Consider the following 17,990-nt stretch of genomic DNA (forward strand, 5'->3'; position numbering starts at 1 on the left):
ATATATCAAATAGGGCGGGGGAAAAAAGCCACATAAGTGATATTTAGGAGGCAGGATGATATAATGGTTAAAAGCCCAAGATTTGGATTCAGATATGAACGTCAACCCAGTTCAGCAACTTATAAGCTTCTGACTCCAGGCTAGTCACTTAGTCTAAGCCTCTGTTTCCTCATTTTTAAAACAGGGATCATAATAATGCCCATTTCATAAGGTTGTTATAAGGGTAAATAATACACAAAGCCCTTAACAAGAGCCTGGCACATGCATTCATTGCAATTCCATTATCATAATGGTCACAGTGATTACTGCAGCTATGTTATTTTCCTGAAGGATGCCACTGCCTGATTGAAATGTTCTCCCTCAAAGAATGACTAGCCTAGTTAACTCATCCTAAGAGCCTCTCCCAGGATGGGGAAGAGACCTGTTTGCATGGGGGTGGGGGGGTGAGAGATGGGATAAGGGGTGAGGGATGCTGTTAATGAAAAGTGGAGGAGGAAAAGCAGCCCTGTGTGCTTACCCTTCTTTTCACTGCCTTCTCTTCCTCTTCCTGCCCTCCATTCCTGAGGGAGAAGGGCCATAACATCTTAAGGGCCAGCCCAGGAAAGTCATTCCTACAGCCACCTGACTCTGAGGGATGCAAGACAGGCTTGTGAGAGAGAAGAACTGCTTGTAACATCTAGAATTTAACTTGTTTATGGAACATTCAGTCCTCCACTTAATTTAATGAGAAGCTGCATTCGTGTTTCATTTAATTCTAGGAATTAAGTTTTGCTGATTTGTTGACTTTTTCACATGTAAAATATTATCCTCTGCCTCTGTCTTTTAGCAGAAAATATTATTCTAATATATTTCCTGGAAATGGCATATTTCCCCAACGGCTGAACAGGAACTCTCAATGTAAGGAGTTCCATGCAAACAGCTCCATCCTGTCCCTTCACAGTGCAGAGGCACCCTTGACAGAAGACTCACTGAAACAGGAAAATGAATTTTTTTTGGACATTGGACATATTTTGCAAAACATAATTCATGGAACCAGAGAACCTGCCATTATATTGGAATGTAGATGTCAATCAAAAGCATCTCTGGATATGAGTCCACAGCAAATTCACCAAATAAAATCAAAGTAAATTCATCCCAAGAACAATATAACTTTTGATGCACAGAAAGAGGGTTGTCCACATCAATGAGGAAAACCATAAGCACTTGTCTAGAAATAATAGTTGAAGAATTAAATGAAATCCCCATCCAGTTTATTAATTCACTTAACATTTTTCAAGTAATTAAAATTTGCCAAATACTAGACTAATATCTGGAGAAAAGATTACTCAATCTTCACCCTTAAAATGTTCAATCCAGTGGGAACAACAGACTAAAACAGATAATTATACACACAATGTATCATGGGAAATACCAAGAACTAGCGTCAAATTGGGATGGGGAGCAGAGACTGGTTAAGAGATGTGACAGAGACTAGCAGTTGACTCCAGATATCCATTCTCCCACTCATTTTAGTGGTAGGATCCTTCAACTTTATCTGGATACAAGGCCAACCAGCTAAAGCTCCCTCTGCCCAATATGGTAGCCATTAGCCACATGTGGCTATTGAACACTTGAAATGTGGCTAGTCCTACATGATGATATAATAATATTTTATATAAGTTGGGTTAAATATATTGGGTTAAGTATACTGGGTTATTTTCACCTGTTTCTTTTTATCTTTTTTAACATGGCTGTTAGAAAATTGTAAATTACATACATGGCTCACATCATATTAGACAGTGCTGAGCTAACCTCCCCTGAAGTTAGATGTGGGCATATAATGAAGTTATGGCTCACGCAATGTGAACAGAAGTAACGCACATCTCTACGTTGGGCTTTTCAAAGGAAGGAAGGTGCTCGCCACAATTTTTGTCCTATTCTTACTGGCTGGATACAGATGAGTGGTGGTGAGCCAGCTGCAACTATGCCAATAAGGATAATGCCCTATGGATGGCAGAGCAACAAGACAGAAGGAAGGTGGTTCCTGGATAACCTAAGAGGGATCCACCCTACTCTCCAGCTTAGACTTTTACATAAGGAAATTCTTGTCTTATTTAAGTCTCTTTAAAGCTCCTCAACTATATTCTAACTAATGCAGACAGTATAAGAAGTTTCCTAAAGGAGATCATAACTGTAAAGACCTCTTAGAGAGCAAGAGTTAGCAAGGTGGAGAGTAGTATATTGGTCATAAGGGCCAGGAGCCTGAACCATAGGGAACATAGTAAAAACCACAGGAAGAATTCCACAAAAATTAACTGGGGTCTGCTGGTTTAAATGCTTCTAGATTCTCACTAACTTTGCAGATAATGCATGATGGGAACACATAAGAGAAACATTTAGAGGGCTCCTAGCAGCGGTACACCTAGTATATTTGATACCTAAAGGTCATTTAATATCCCCCTCTCCTACACAACAAAATTTTCAGCAATTTTTTTAAGTGCATAATATTGACCAGAAAAGAAATGCAGTAAAAATCTTATTTTATTGAACAAATATATAATCATACCAGTAAAAAAAATACATGCAAACATAAATAAAACTTAAATGTCTTCCAAGGATACAGGGAAGGCAACTACTTACTACATTGTACCAGCCATATAATATTTTTCTTCACCTTTTAGTTCCAAAACAATTTAAAATTTCAATTTGAAAGATATTATTCAAATTCAATAAAATATTTCAAACATAAAACTTTCACTTATGAAACAATATTAAAACTCACGCCTCTCACTGTTTCACCGCTTTCATTTGAAACACAAAAACTCCAAGTGGTCACACAAAATGACAGAACTAAAGTAAACCAAGTTTTGCTTCTTGGTTTGTACCATCATCTGCTATCATTGCTTATTTCAAAATCTACTATTTAAATGTACTGTTAAATAGTATTACAGAAATTGGACACACAAATTAGACCTGAAGCAAGTTTGAATGATGCCAAACCTTGGTGAGTTTACTCCCAGAATAAACTTGTGCAGCAAGTCTTGGGGACCAACTCCATAACTAGGAGTTGTCCACATTAAATTCCATGTTGAATACAATGTTTATTAAAGGATAAGTCATTAAAATGTGCTAACTTGAGGCTTACATAAATATTATTAAAATGCAACAGTGACTGCAGCAATTATTTAGAACTTAGACCAAAAGAAGAATTTGGGCAGCAGGGGGAGAAGTAATATTAACAAATATCATTTAGAATTGCTGGTACATGGTCACAGTTAAACCAGACCGACTGAAATCGATTTTAAGTGTGTTTCTCCAGGAAATGTACCCTGTTATTGATTGCACCTTGCCCACCCCTGGGATGCCACTGGAAACTGAAAAGCCTCCACAGGACATTATCAAGGTCAATAAGGAACAAGTAGAGTAGAAGAGAACAGAACGAAAGCAAACAGGTAAATCCTTGGGAGGGACTAAATCAGAAATCATCTTGAAGTTCAAAATACGACATATTTAAAATGTAAACAGGCTGCTGGGATGCATTAAAAATGCTAGGAAAGAGCACAGGTGTTGAGAAGTCAGAATTATGGGTCCAGAACATTGTGCTTGGTCTGAAGTTTTTCCTCTAAGAAATAGCCATAAACCTGGAGGTCATACTTAACCAAACAGATAGCGTATTAGACTCTGTGGAAAAAGATTTTTTTTTTTTATTCCTATTTCTCACCCTGGAAAGATTTAGAATGACAAGCTATGTAACTAAGATCTTTCAAAGCTTGTGACAAGTGTAAAAGATAAGGCATTGAGTTTCACTATGAAGTCAAGTCTGAAAATGTAGAGGCAGTGAAAATTTCAGATCGGTTGATCAAAGCATAAGCTCTTCTGGCCTCTATTACATGTGGACCAGCTGGATCTTTCCCCTATAAGCCTTCTGAGTGACACCATGGGAAACTGAAGCGAGAAAGAAGTTCCACAGATCACGTATCGATGAACTGCTAGACCTAGCACAGGTTAACCTCTCATATCTCCTCAGTTTCCTCATCTGTAAAATAAATATGAGGTTGCTGTAGGAATTAAAGATAACAAGCATAGTGCCGAACACAGGGAAAGCAACTGACCTATGGTAACCATTGTTAATATTATCAAACTCCAGAACTCCAAACCAAATTACATAAAGTCGTCTTTCTATAGCTGATGAAAATTGCACCAGATACTCCCTATAATAGGGCCCTCAAATGCTACAGCGACTGCCAGGATAGTTGGATAAATCTTATAAGCTTCATTTTTCCAATTGTGTAAGATATTTACACAGTAGCTCTTTCTACTATGGTCTGTGACAGTCATGTGCTAAGCTAATTATTAAGAGAAGTCTCCTTCTTCTGCAGTAGGAACACACTATGCCCTCCCTCCAGAAGATGTAGAAGTGAGATTTTTTTTTTTAAGTGTTAGAGAGCCAGATCCTTCCCAAGAAGGCACCAGAACTCAAGACTCCAGAAGAGTCAATGTGTACTTAACCCAAAACATTTCTAGTATGGAGAACAAAATATTGTGTTATTGTTAGAATTGAACATGACTTCAAATCCAGATGAGATTAGCAAAAACAGTTCTTTTCCCTGCCATTACCTTTTCAATATGACCACCGGTCCAAGAGAGAAGGGTCATTTTGTCACTGGCTTTGAAAGATTAAAAGAGATTAATGCTTGGGGCCTGTGAAACTTTATTTCTCAATGAAAGAGTGAAGCAAACATTTACAAACCATTTAAATGTATTTATTCCCAACCAATATGAGAAACATACTCACGAAAACCTCCTTTGGTGATATTTTTCCTGAAAGGGGGATTCATGGTCTACTAAAACGCCTTACTCACACTTTTTCTCAAGCGACTTCATACTCTAGCTAAACAAAAGAAGGAGAGGAATTTTGTGTGTGTGTGTGTGTTTTATTTTTTTACAGCCTCAAGTACAGAACCAGGATTCCGACCAGGACATAGCCACCCATTAGCCCCTTTTCTTACACAACAGGCCTCTGAGACTTTCCTCCCCTAATGTGAATTGGCTCCACATTTTTCTGCCACGTTACTGAACGCAGAAGTGTTAAATCAACGAAAAGATGTAGGAGCTGGCATGGTACCAACTGATCACATTCACTGCTTTTCCACATGTATGTTTACAGCAGTAGTAAATTTATGCCATAAATAACTTTTCACAAATAGTGGGTTTTTTTTTTTTTAGGTTTTGGTTTTATATTTATATATCATTTAAACTTTCCAAAATATTTCCATCTATAACTTCATTTGGTTGACAAACCACCGTTTTATCTTGAGGGCTGGTATCATCCCCATTTCATAGATGAGGAAACTGGAAGTGCAAAATACTCAAGTGAAACTAGGTTTGCACCCCAATCCCAAGTTTGATTTGAAGACTCTAAGTGAAAGCAACTGCATTTTAAGCAAACGGGACCTGTTAATAAATCTTTAACTAGCTGACAGAGAATAATATTTTTTTCCTGATTTCTGTTAACATTATTAATACAAAAGAAAGTTCTGTTTAAACAGAGTATATGATCATTTGACCTCTGCTGGCTGAAATTTTCTTTGGCACTATGAACATCAAAGCACTGCCAAACTGATAGTTAAATGGCATTCTAATGCAAGACGCAAAATATACTCACTAAGGCTCTTTAGCTTTCTTAGGGGCTTTTCATATCATATATACAACAATTTATATATTGCTCATAGAATCACAGAAAGTTATGGATGAGGAAACTGAGAACTGGGAGTGGGGGGTATGAGTGTCACTTATGGGCTTGTGGCTAGGTACCCACCTGATCCCTGCAAGGGAAATGCAGAGAAGAATCCAACGAAGAGAGATGCAGTGAGGGGAAGGAGCTGGGTTGGGATATTCCAGCTAGGCCCAGCTCACTGCCCCTTGTCACTCTGGATACTGTAGGGCTAGAGTCCTAGACCTGCCACTTTCAAAAGTACTAGCTAGTTTCTATATCGGCATCTCACCTTAACCACATTATAGTTTTGACATTCGGCCCTGCTAATAAGATAAAATACAAAAATGCAATGTTGACTATATTGTAACATTTATTAAACAATTGATTGGTTTGCCCATAAATGGCATTTTTCCACACAATCCGTTATTCCTAAATATGAAAATGAAAGAGTTCCAATGCGAAAAAATAGTGTAGAAAGCTATTTTCCTAAACACAGTTAGGAGTTTATACTGATGTGCATAGGCCTACCTGTAATTGCATAAATGTCAACCCCTACAAGCATGTCTTCTTAAAAGCCTATTTGTACTCTTCAGTGTTACATGGATATGCTATAAAATTATGTCTTTAAATGTAAATCTCACTATCTATACTGTATAATCCCACATTACAAAAAAGGGAAGACTTCTGGTGGAAGAAACCACGTCATTTTAATTTAAAAGAAATTACCTATTGCATACTTGTACTTAAAATACAATAATTCTATATTCAATAAAGAAAAGTAAGGACTATAATCCATAAATAAAGTAGTTAATCATTAGATTTAAGTCACACAAAAAAAGATAAAAGGCAGATTATAAAAAACATTGTTAAATTTACTGATAAAAATCAACACGATTTAAAAAAGTGTCTTTATTATGCAATGAAATGTATATAAATTTAGTTATGATTATATATATATGTTTACTAGTCAGAAATATACTGACCCAAATATCCAAAGGCAAACACTTGAATGTTCCCCACCAGCAGTACAAGTTACTGAGTTAATTAAAAATTCTTCTTTGCACACATCCATGTAATTTCTTAATTTAGAAAAAAGGGGTAGGGGTTTTTTTGCACCTACTTCTACCAGAAGATGCTACAGGCCAAGAAAGTTTGCTTTATACGCTGCCTCTTCCTCCCTGCCAGAGCCCCCAGCTCTGAGCACCTCAGAGTTCTAAACTGGCACCTCCCCTAGCAGCCACTGTACTCACTGCCCTATGAGGGGTGACCTGTGTGCTCACATTTTAGTGAGGGGCTGTGGCAAACTTCACATCCTTCACATTGCCTTGTATAGCACCTTGTTTATAACAGAGACCAATATTTTATTTCCTAACGTATTTTATTTCAAGGTAGCTCATGTAAATATTTGTGTTAAATTGTATATATACCAAATAGAAAAATAGAAATTCCTTCTAATCTCTCCATAGATGACTAAATGAACAATACTTCATGTACATCTGGCCTTTGACCGGGTCTGTCAACAGGCAGGTCTTAACACCTACTTTATAAAATCTTACATGCTGGAACCAAGAAGATCTGCTCACCAGACAGAGGCATCCTGGCTGGATGTCATCAGTCTCCAAAATAGCCACTCAAATAGCTATTTATTCTCTCTGCCCTGTAATAAACCTTAAATTCAATACAAACAAAAGTACACTAGCTGCTCTAAAGAAGGGAAAAAAGGAAAAGGAAATGTGAAAGTGTACCGGTAGGAAAATCAACCACATATTTGGAATTCTATGGGAATAAGTTAGCAAGAAGAAAACAGGCACCTGGCAGGAAGAAATTTTAAGGAAATTATTGAGACATGATACACTTCCTGTCAAAACAACACATGAAGTAGTGATTCATTTGATTTCTAAATGTTATTCAACTTTAAATGTTCCATAAGTTTACTAATATTCAATTGTGGCACAGAAGGATTTTTTTTTTTAATTTTATTTTAAGCACTAAGCTGTTCAAATGATCCTGTACCCAAAAATAAATAAATAACTAGCATATACTCACCATATTCACAATAGCACTCTTCAGTGTCACTAAGGCAAGATAAGGCACTATTATTTGCCTTCCCTAGTTTAATTTTGGCTAAAGCTGTGGTCATCGATGTAATACAGAGTTGTGGAGGGCTTAGCCCTGGACTGGAGAGCTATCCCAAAAACAGAAACATTAGAATCAGTTTGCTCTTGACAAGTCGAGCAGAACACCAAGACCTTGATCAAACATCTCCAGAATTCTGTAAGATTAGACACTTGAGAGTTAGAAAAAAAATCTACACAAAGCTAGGTTTCTCTATACAAATTTAAGATGTAAAGTCATTACAAACATATTGCCAAAACAAATTGAAATACAAAAGAATAGCCTTTCATGTTTGATAATATTGAAGTTTCTCTCCTCTACCAAATAGTGACTGTAAATGTTTATTTATATGCCCAAATTTCAAAGGATTTTAAAAATTATTAGCAACAATTATACAATTTCAATAAATAAAAGTTTTAAAAGCAAGTGCAAGATTTTGTGGTTGAATTTGATATCTGAAAGATATCCACTCCGATTATATTTATAAACTGAGATGAAGTATACAGATTTTCATTAAAATGTCTATTTCTTAAGTTCACTTGTTTTTATATCACTGAAGCAGATACACATTTACAATATAGATTATATTTAGGACAAAAAAATACAAAAACTGGACGACACTTTGATTCTCATTATACTAGATATCACTCCCAGAAAACATGCTTTCCCTCAGGCTACAGAGAACACCCTGCCCCAGACATTCTCCACACCACAATATATTTATTTGCTTTCACGGCTGCTGATTTGGCAGCACTGAGCACCTCAAAAGCTACTCCCAAGTCTCTTATCTCTGAGCCTTCAGCACCCAGTATATACCTGCCTCATAGTAATTACTAGCCAAACTCAACTCAGTGAGCCTCAAAACTCAAAAAGAACTACCAAACTCCCCGCAATGGAAAAGTTTTGAAAAGAACTCCTGAATAAGAGTGTTTTCCAGCAAGGAAAAGCCCAAATGGAATAATGCCTAATGTCCAAATCGCCAATATAATAGGATATCTTTAGTATGAGGTTCTGTGAGAAGTGGAGGGATGTCATTCTTTTTTATGAGCACAAGTTTGTTTTCTTTCATATTACTAGTCAGGAGCTACATGAAATACTAGAGGCTTTAGGAATTCGCTACACCTTTTTGGAAAAAAAAAAAAAAGTTGTGAAATCAAACCGAAAAGAAATCGCCACGATCCTTAGGAGAAAAGGCAGGGCAGGGAGACAGAAGGGGAGTGGAGAAGAAAAAGAAGCAAGAGAACCGTCATAAATGTTATTTTAGCTAAAAATAGACATTTATCAAAAATTCCATAAATTTCAGGGCACATTCTCCACCCAGCCTAAATGAGGTTAGGTACATTAAGTTCCATCTGCTTAAATGAAATTAATACCCATTTTCAGTCATCTTTGAATTCAATTAAAAATAATTACTAGATTATTACTGGCTGATTCCACCTCACTGCTCATGAAGTATTCAGACAACAATAACATGAGCTGCCATCACGGGGAAACCTCAGGGTTTGAGCAGTCATTTCTCCTTATAAAGACGCAACACTATAGCAGCATCTTCAAACCCAACTTCCTGAACAATTTAGTTGTTGCCAGTCAAGCGTCTGAAAGCACTCTGGGAACCAGGCATTATGTTAGTATTCCAAGAAAGGGTTAAGACATCATCCTTACCACCATGAAAATGAAGAACTTGAGAGATGGGACACACCATAAAGAAGGGCCTAGCCCAACCCTTCAGGTTTTAAAAGAGATCATTAGGGTCCAGAGAGGTGACATGACTCACCCAGTATATCAGTCGCAATGTTAAGATTTGAACCCAAATTGTGCTTCTGGTTCAGCTTTTGCAACACCCAGATTGTCCTTTAAAAATCTTCTTATTGCACACAACCAGATGCTAGTACAAATAAGAATAATTAATTGAACAACACTACCACTTTTAAAATGAATGGCACAAAACACCAATCATATCCAACTCCCACTAAAATAAAAAGTGTTCTTAAATTCATTTAAATCCAGACATCTTGTCTGCCTCTATTAATTTCTGCCATTGTTTGTCCACAAAGATGCCATAACAACCAGTGAACATAAAGCTTCCTACTACGAATGTGAAAGGGAAAAAAATGCTTACTCCTATTTTAAATAAAAAACCTTCTATTAAACTAATATCCAAATTACACTTGGCATTCCTATCAAAATGTGATTTTCCTTAAACTTTGTATGGTAAAGTTGAATTGTGCCTAGCACAGCTCCATTTTTGTAAGTAAGCCAAGTGAAATTTGGGAATTTCTACAGATATGAAGATAACCTACAACATTCATTTTTATTGCAAAACAACCTAACTTATCTATGTGTGAAGTTTCACTTTCTTAAGATTTTAAACATTTTTATAAGGCTGAAAATCTAAGGACATGATACCTTTGTCTCATGACAATTTCTGTCCAAATAGGAACCTTCCTAACTAAAGATCAAGGAATAATTAGAATTTCCATGGCTGAGATTTTAAAGATTCTTAACACTCTTTTATAGTCAATGAAAAATCTGTCAATATTTCTGGTTATCAAATGGGAGAAAAATACCTAAGTATTTTATATAACAACTCAGTGTAACAAGAAACGTGCAATTTAAGAGAAGTATTTCTATTTTATTCCCCCTAAGACTCTATCAATTAAAAACCTGTCAAATCATCACTAATAGGTTTTGTGTGTTGTCTCTTACCACCAAGAATGCGGTGTGGCCAGCTGGAAACTGGCTAAGTCTGTAAGGGTTGTGATAACTGGTATAAAAGCAACTTCCAGAAATCCATCCCCTGAGAACTTTCAGGAAGTTGCAAAGCTGGCAATTCCATGAAAGCAAGACTAAAAGAGTTAGATGAGCTGCTCCTTATAAAGGTATTCTCCCACACCATTCCATCTAAATTCCACTCTCACCAAATTTCATTAACAGTCAGTGAAATCGGGACCTAAAGATACCGTCACTATCCGAAGAAATAACCAAAGACATCCCATTTTGAAAGGACGGGCAGGAATGACAGGATAGCAAAGAACTCATTGAGATTTCCCAGCCATAATTCATCAGGAGCTGTGGAGAATGACAGGGTTCAAATACAGAAGGCAGGCACATGTCATTCCAATTTCCAAAAAGGCAAATTCTACAAACTATAGACAGAAGCAAGATTCTAGAGCAGAATATTAAACAGCTGATGTCTGAGGACCTCAAAGAGGAAGGAGTAGCTACATAGATCCATTGTGGGTTCCCCAAGAATAAGTAACTTGAGAATAACTCCATTCCATAATGTGATTACTAAAACTGGTAACTTCATATAGTAGAGGTGTAGATTTGGTAGACAGTGAATATCCTGATGACAAGACAGAAGACTAAGAATCATATGCTGGTACAAATAAGAATAATTAATTGAACACTATCTGAAATTGATAAACATCGATTTGAAATAAAATTTGTATAAATACACCAAATTGCTCTGCCCTAGACCTCAGCCTAGGTAACAGTTTTATTATTTCCTTATTGCATTAAAGAAATGCATGTCAAATCTGTGGATAACTTGGAACAAAAAAAGGGTAGCAAACATGGTAAGTTTATAAACAATCTAAAAGACTCTGAAAGGCTAGAACAGATGGTCGCATACAGTAAAATAAATTTAAGGGAGAAATATTAAGTTCTATTCAGGGGACTAAAAAGCCAATTGCACAAGTCCATGAATGAGGAGATAGGGATCAGCAACATGTACAAAAATAAACCTGGTAATTTTGAGATGACTTGAACACTGCGACTCAATCGCCCTGTTCAGAAGTACCATTGTTGGAAAGCCATTGTTTAAGAAATTACTCTATCCCAGGTTCTGTCCTAAGCACTTTACATAGACTATCCTTATAACAACCCTATGTTAAAAACTGAAGCTAAAAGTTTTAGTTACTTGCCCAAGACAAAGTAGAAAGTAGAGTCTCCATGACGGTTAATAAATAACAAACCAACTGACATATGTATATTCTACTTTGAGTACTGTCCTACAAAGTAGTCTAAACCACGGTCCCTGCCATCAGTGGGCTTACAGTCAGGTTGGAAAGCTGAGACTATTCACAGAAGCATATAATGAACCCAGGAGCAGGTGGAAAGTGATAAATGAGAGGTATCAGCGATAAGATAGCAGAAGTTCAGAAAAGAGCTCAGTTGCTACTAAGTTGGTCAAGGTTTCAGAAAGATGTTGGCTGTGAGGGCAATCTGGCTGTGACATCTGTCACCCCATCGATCAGCAGGGTTGATCTGGCTGATCTGGCTGGCTAGGCGGGTGTCCCCTTCCTCCCTCATTACTCCATGTGCGTCCCTCCTGAAGCTGCTGGCAGGACAACCTTCCCCGATTGAGAGGACCGGTCTTCAGTCAAGAGTATACGAGTAGCTGCGCTCCCCTGCTAGAACCTCCAAACAAGCTCTCAGAAAGAAGGTGGTTTGAGCTTGCTTCAAGGACTAAAATACAGGCATATCTCATTTTATTGTGCTTCAAAATGTTGCAAGGGCTTTTGTTCTGTTTTGTTGTTGTTGATGATGATGTTGTTTACAAATTGAAGGCAAAACCCTCCACCAGCAAAAAGATTATGACTCTCACTTTATTGCAGTGGTCTGGAACCAAACTTGCAATATCTCCAAGGTGTGCTGTACATTTTAGCCAGCAAAGAAGAGAAGCCTACCATGAACAAAGTCAAAGAAGTTAGAAGGTACACAGCATGTTCCATTAGGCAATTACTATTCCTGACTAATGGAAGTGAGAGGTTGACAAGAGGAGGCAGCAGGAGACAGGTGACACACCCATAGCATAAAAGGAACACCATAAGAAAATGCAGGCATTACCCTTTCCTAGATACTTTCAGAAATAGAATGCCAGAAACACCTAAAGGCTGGGGAAGTAGAGAGCAAACCTAACAGTACCACCTTCTTTAAAAAATTATGTCAGGCCCTCCCGAGAGATATTCTGAACCCAAGTGATTCAATAATCAATCAGGTTTGGAATCTTGGGTTAGGGGCTCAAATAACTCGTAATCTCATAAATCACTGATCACCCCCTACCGTTTGAAACTCTAACACCTAGTCATTCAGCAAACCAGGAGGTGGGCAGGGCAAAAAAAAAGAGAAAGACTATTGACAAAGAACCAGGTGACAATGCAAACAACAAATAAGGGTCATTAGGGGAAGACAGTGATTTACCCCAGAGGGACTTTGTCTGAACCATCTAGCCCAAACAAAACCTCTTGATCTTCATTGATACTCAGAAGTCCTTCATAAGACCTCCTTTGCTCCAAGTCCTTCTAGTTACATACCCTTGTAAAGGCTAATGGTGATGCTTTCCTGTGCGTTGGGTGTGGAAATTTTTAATCATGAAATTCAGAAACAATCATCTCACTTGTCTTTCACCTTCTCAGAGCTACCCCACCCCCTCTTCCACATGGGGGACGGTGAGAGGGCTCTTCAGAAGAGAGGGAGCAGGGTAACCTATGACTTATATGCATGGGATCCAGACTTTCATGTCTGAAACCTCTCTGGACTAAGTCCAGAAAGATAATCCAGTCATTTCAACCTGATGACTGTCTGGTGATCAAGGTGAGGTTAAGTTACTAGTAGAAATTGTTCATAATCCCTTCAAATACTTACTGCCTGCCGCTACAGGCACAGCGCCAACCCTACGGACAGTACATTCCTGGCTGTGTTGCCCAAGACAGGAAAAGCTGAAGTGACCAATGCCCTCTTCACTTTGAAAGTTCATGGTGGTATAGAATGTTAGAACTGGCAGGTTCTTAGAGACCATCAAGTCTACTTTCCATTTTACCAGATGAGGAAATTGAGACCCAGAGAGGGCTCATACTCACCCAAGGTTTCACAGATGAGAGGTCACAGGCTGTTTCCATCCCCGCCTCAAACTCTCCGCCTAGGGTGCTGTCCCCTGAGGTCACACTGATATCTCGCTGCCTTTTGAAACCTGGAAAACCTGCTAAAGCTACTTTTTTTAAATGTCGATTTTCCATTTGTTAAAAAAAATAACCACCAACATTTTCTGGCACTTACTCTCTGCCAAGCACTACTAGAAGGGCTCTCTGTAAATTTATTCATTGTATCCTCGCAACCACCCAAAGGGTGATTATCCCTATTTCACAAATGGGAAACCTGAAGTAGAGAGAGGTCACATAGCCGGGGGCTGTCTAACGAGACAATCTGGCTCCAGAGTCCCCACTCTTAACCACTTTGTTATGGTTTATGAAAGATAATTTCTCTAAATTATAATGATGGAAGAAAAAGGAGCAAGGCTTAAGCACAATGGTCATGATCATTGGTGTTTGGTAATGAATTTAAGAGCTAAACCATAAATTCTATTAATATACGCAATATATCTCTTGTTTATTATTTGTTAAGTATATACTTGAATGTGTATACTTGAATAAAATATATAAAGTATATTAACATTTTAAGCATTTTTAAAGGGCAAAAGATCGTGTGCATACCAAACAAAGCCTGCCACTTGAGGTAGGCAGCATGTTATTTGAGTGCTGGTTTTAAAAGGGTCTCTTCTGGACATGCTACTATGGAAAGCGAAGGTGTTACCAGTGTCCACCCATGCTGGCCTTCACTCATGAATACAAGACATTTTCTCTACTATCAAGGAACATTACTGTCACATTAACTTTCTACGTAAGTCCAACCTCAAATTGGTAATTGAGGAGAAAAATTAAGCTAAAATAGGATACTTCTGAAGATTAACAAAAGTATATCTGATAAAAGTGTTCAAAACCCCAAGATCACTAAAATGAATGCCTAATATTCAGTTATATTACATTTTTACTTTCCCTCATATTAAAAATGATGTCAAATCTCATTATCTTGGTTATGCAGGAGAAGAAGTCCAGGAGCAGTAATGGAAGAAATAAACAAATTACGATTGTGCCTAAGATCAAATTTCAAGGGAAAAATTGCAGTCTATTAAGACATACTAGCATTAAAAAGTTACATAACATTTTACCACCCAAATATCTTAGTGTTGTGTGCAAAAACCCACTCAAAAATGCAACAGATCCTAAAAACTCTAAAACCAGAAAAGTATTACCTTAGACATGAAATCCACAGTCCAGAGAATTAAAGCAGAGTGTCAGGCACATAGTAGGCCCTCAATAAAAATTAGTTCAATAAATATAAATGAAGAAAATATTTACAGAAAGGAGCATGATAGACTGTCAAATGACTAGACAGCAGAGTGACACTACTTTGAAATTTTGAGAAATTTTTAATACCAGGATAGTAACAAAAGAACTAAAGAGTATAGATACTAGACAAAATGACAAACTACCATCCAATCAGGGCAAAATACTTGGTAGTATAAAGGACCTGATCTATACTTAAGACAAATGTCACTAAACTCAGCTTTGCCTAAGTAAGGGATCTGGACTCAAGCCCTACAGGGTGGAATATTTACAGTACGATTCTAAAATGGCAAAATTCCCTGAATTTGGTGCCTTTCAAATATAACATTGTTTTTAATTTAGTACTCTCAACAGGAGTTGCACAACTTGACCCATCTCTTCACAAATCTTATTTAAGGTCACAGGGGAAAAAAAATATCCTATAGCTTCTGTGCTTCACTAAAGCAACATAAATACAAATGCAATTAGACAAAACCTACATAAACCAGATCTGTCATATCTGATCAGTAAATTAAAGCATAATAAAATTATAGTCAGCCTGGGAGTTTGAGAGTAATTTGGGATCTGTGCAGTACCATCGTAGCCATGCTCCAATCATAAAGGGTTTTCCAATATTTACATAATAAATCTCTTCTGGAGAGTCAGCACTTGGTCATAAACTGTGGCAGGACTTAGAGCTTAAGTACCAATATAGTCGTTACTAGTTTTGTACAGAATGTTTAATATGAAAGTAATATTATATTCCCCTATTTGCTTTAATACCTATTTAGAATGCATTTCTTTTTGTCACATGGCATATACTAAAAGAGGTCATGTATCAGAGCTCACCTGAAATTCTTGCCCAATTTAAGTATTAGCCACAACAGTAGTTTCTTATAAGAGCACAATGAGAAATATTCCACTCTTCTGCAGTACCCACATGTTTTTAAAAAGGTGTGAAACCCAAGAGAGGCCCCTGATGAAATTTCATAGAGCCTTAGTTACTAATTACAGGCATACCTCGTTTCATTGTGCTTCATTTTATTGCATTTCACAGATGTGACATTTTTTACGAATTGAAGGCAAGACCTTCCACCAGCAAAAAGATTGACTCATTTTATTGTGATACTTGCTTTATTACAGGGATCTGGAACCAAACCCACAATATCTCGGAGGTTTGCCTATGCTGCTTTCCTCTTTAAGTGTTTCTAAACTGCTTAAAGGACAGGACAGGTGCTTCAAAGGAAAGTCTAATGACACACCTGTTGCATAACTTGGTCTTGGTTAGTCAGGTTTTGATAAGGAAAACAGTCAAAAACAGGACAAACACTGATTCTCTGTTCTCCATTACCAGGACATTTGTCTGAGTCACCCAGTAGCCAGCACTGTGCCTCAGTTTCCCTAACCACTAAATATGAGGTCTAATGCTATCTAATTCCTATTCGATCAAAGTTAATGAGAACAATCACATAGATAGCCAACATCAAAATATTACACTGGAATGCTGTGTTGTATAAAAAATTCCAAAGGTTTTTGCAGTATTCATTTCTTTTCCTCCAAATATTCCAAGGGGGTTAGCTTGGCGAATAATCTTATCAAAATTAGGCAAATAACTATGCGCTTTAAGAATGTGTATACAAAAATCCAAGAGAGATGTTAAAACCTCCCCAGGTAAAGTTGTCGCTTGGCTTGGATCTTCCGGTGCAAAGAGCAAACCGCAGAAGCGAGGACAGGTCTTGATTTTGCTCTTGTTGTGAAAACAGGATTCGCTTCCCCTGACAGCTTTAGAGCTCAGGAACACCAGAAGACAACGCTTCAGAAAACCGGGAGCCCGTGCGACCCCAAATGATCAGTTCTTTCTAAATGCCTTACTTTTCCATATTTCTCATCCCACTGGCGCGAGTCTGGTGGTTAACTTCCACAGCTCCGGGTCTGCGGAGATTTGTCGAGACCCAGGCAGGGGTCAAGGAGGGAGAGGCTGCGCAAACACAGATGTTGCTGCCTCTCCTCGACCCACCCAGCTGTAACCAATGGCGGGACGCTGTGGGCTCCTAGGGAGGCAGATGGATTGTCTTCTGTAAATCTAACTGGTGTCTAGGAAACCAGTGCTGGGTTTCCAAGGCGGCCCAATAACCCAGGTTCCACACAACCCCCGACAGGCGAAGATGCCTCCTCTGCCAAGCACAGGCACGTCGTCATTATGACCCCTGTGAAAACTCCGAGCATGGAGGGGTTAGAGTACCACCACCCACATCCCCAAGTATTCAAGGGGCAAAGAACTCTACAAAATAAGCATAAGGAAATCCGACAAAATTCTGACCACCTCTCCTAACCAAGATAGCTAGAGATACCTTTTAAGATACAGCAAATGTTCCCACACGAAAGAACTGTTAGGGACTGTGTCCTGAGCTTGCACTTGCTCTGCCCTCTGGGGACCCGGCCTTGCTTGCCATGCACCCTCACCCCGGAGCCGAGGCAGCGATGGGGAAGAGACACCTCAGCTTTCGAGGATCTCCCTTCTCCACCGCAAGAGTGCTTTTCCCTGGCACCCGAGGGACACTGGCCGGGCTTCCACTCAACCATCCCCGGCCCCTGGAGCGGGGCCGGCGGGGTCAAGAGGGGCCCCAGCCTTCCTGGTGCGCTCCCGCTGCGCCGCCCCAGCGACCCCGCGCTCTGCAGTGGCAGCTGCCGCGCGGTGCTGTGCAGCCCTTTGCACTTGTTGCCATTCCCGAGGGAGCAGGAGGCGGCAGCCGCAGCACCCTGTCCACCTCGGCTGACCCTCGCGTCCCCCCGGGATCCTGGAAAAGCTCCACGACCACAAAATCAGGTGAGATGGGCCAAGTTTTCCGCCCAAGGTTTAAGAGAGACGCGGGAGATGGAGATCTAAAGAACACTTACCTGGGCTGGGGGCCCCGCAGCCTCCGCAGCCCGAGCGAGGCGCTGCCCCCGCGCCCTGCCGGAGGGCGCCCGGAGCCGGGAAGGCTCTCCCGAAGCTGCCAACGCCCGGCGGCGGC

At 39.0% G+C, this 17,990-nt stretch overlaps 1 protein-coding gene across 3 annotated transcripts in view; it reads right to left on the bottom strand.

Moving 5' to 3' along the window:
• The window catches only part of ARHGEF28 (Rho guanine nucleotide exchange factor 28), a 272,376-nt gene extending 254,392 nt beyond the window's left edge, over nt 1-17,984 (bottom strand). For all 3 annotated transcript variants that reach the window (XM_023538177.1, XM_023538179.1, XM_023538175.1), the window contains exon 1: nt 17,875-17,984. The gene's annotated coding sequence lies outside the window, so the exon portion shown is untranslated. The remainder of the gene's footprint in view (nt 1-17,874) is intronic.
• Between the last annotated feature and the right edge of the window lie 6 nt (nt 17,985-17,990).

This window comes from Pteropus vampyrus, unplaced genomic scaffold (assembly GCF_000151845.1).
Source record: "Pteropus vampyrus isolate Shadow unplaced genomic scaffold, Pvam_2.0 Scaffold213, whole genome shotgun sequence".
NCBI lineage: Eukaryota > Metazoa > Chordata > Mammalia > Chiroptera > Pteropodidae > Pteropus > Pteropus vampyrus.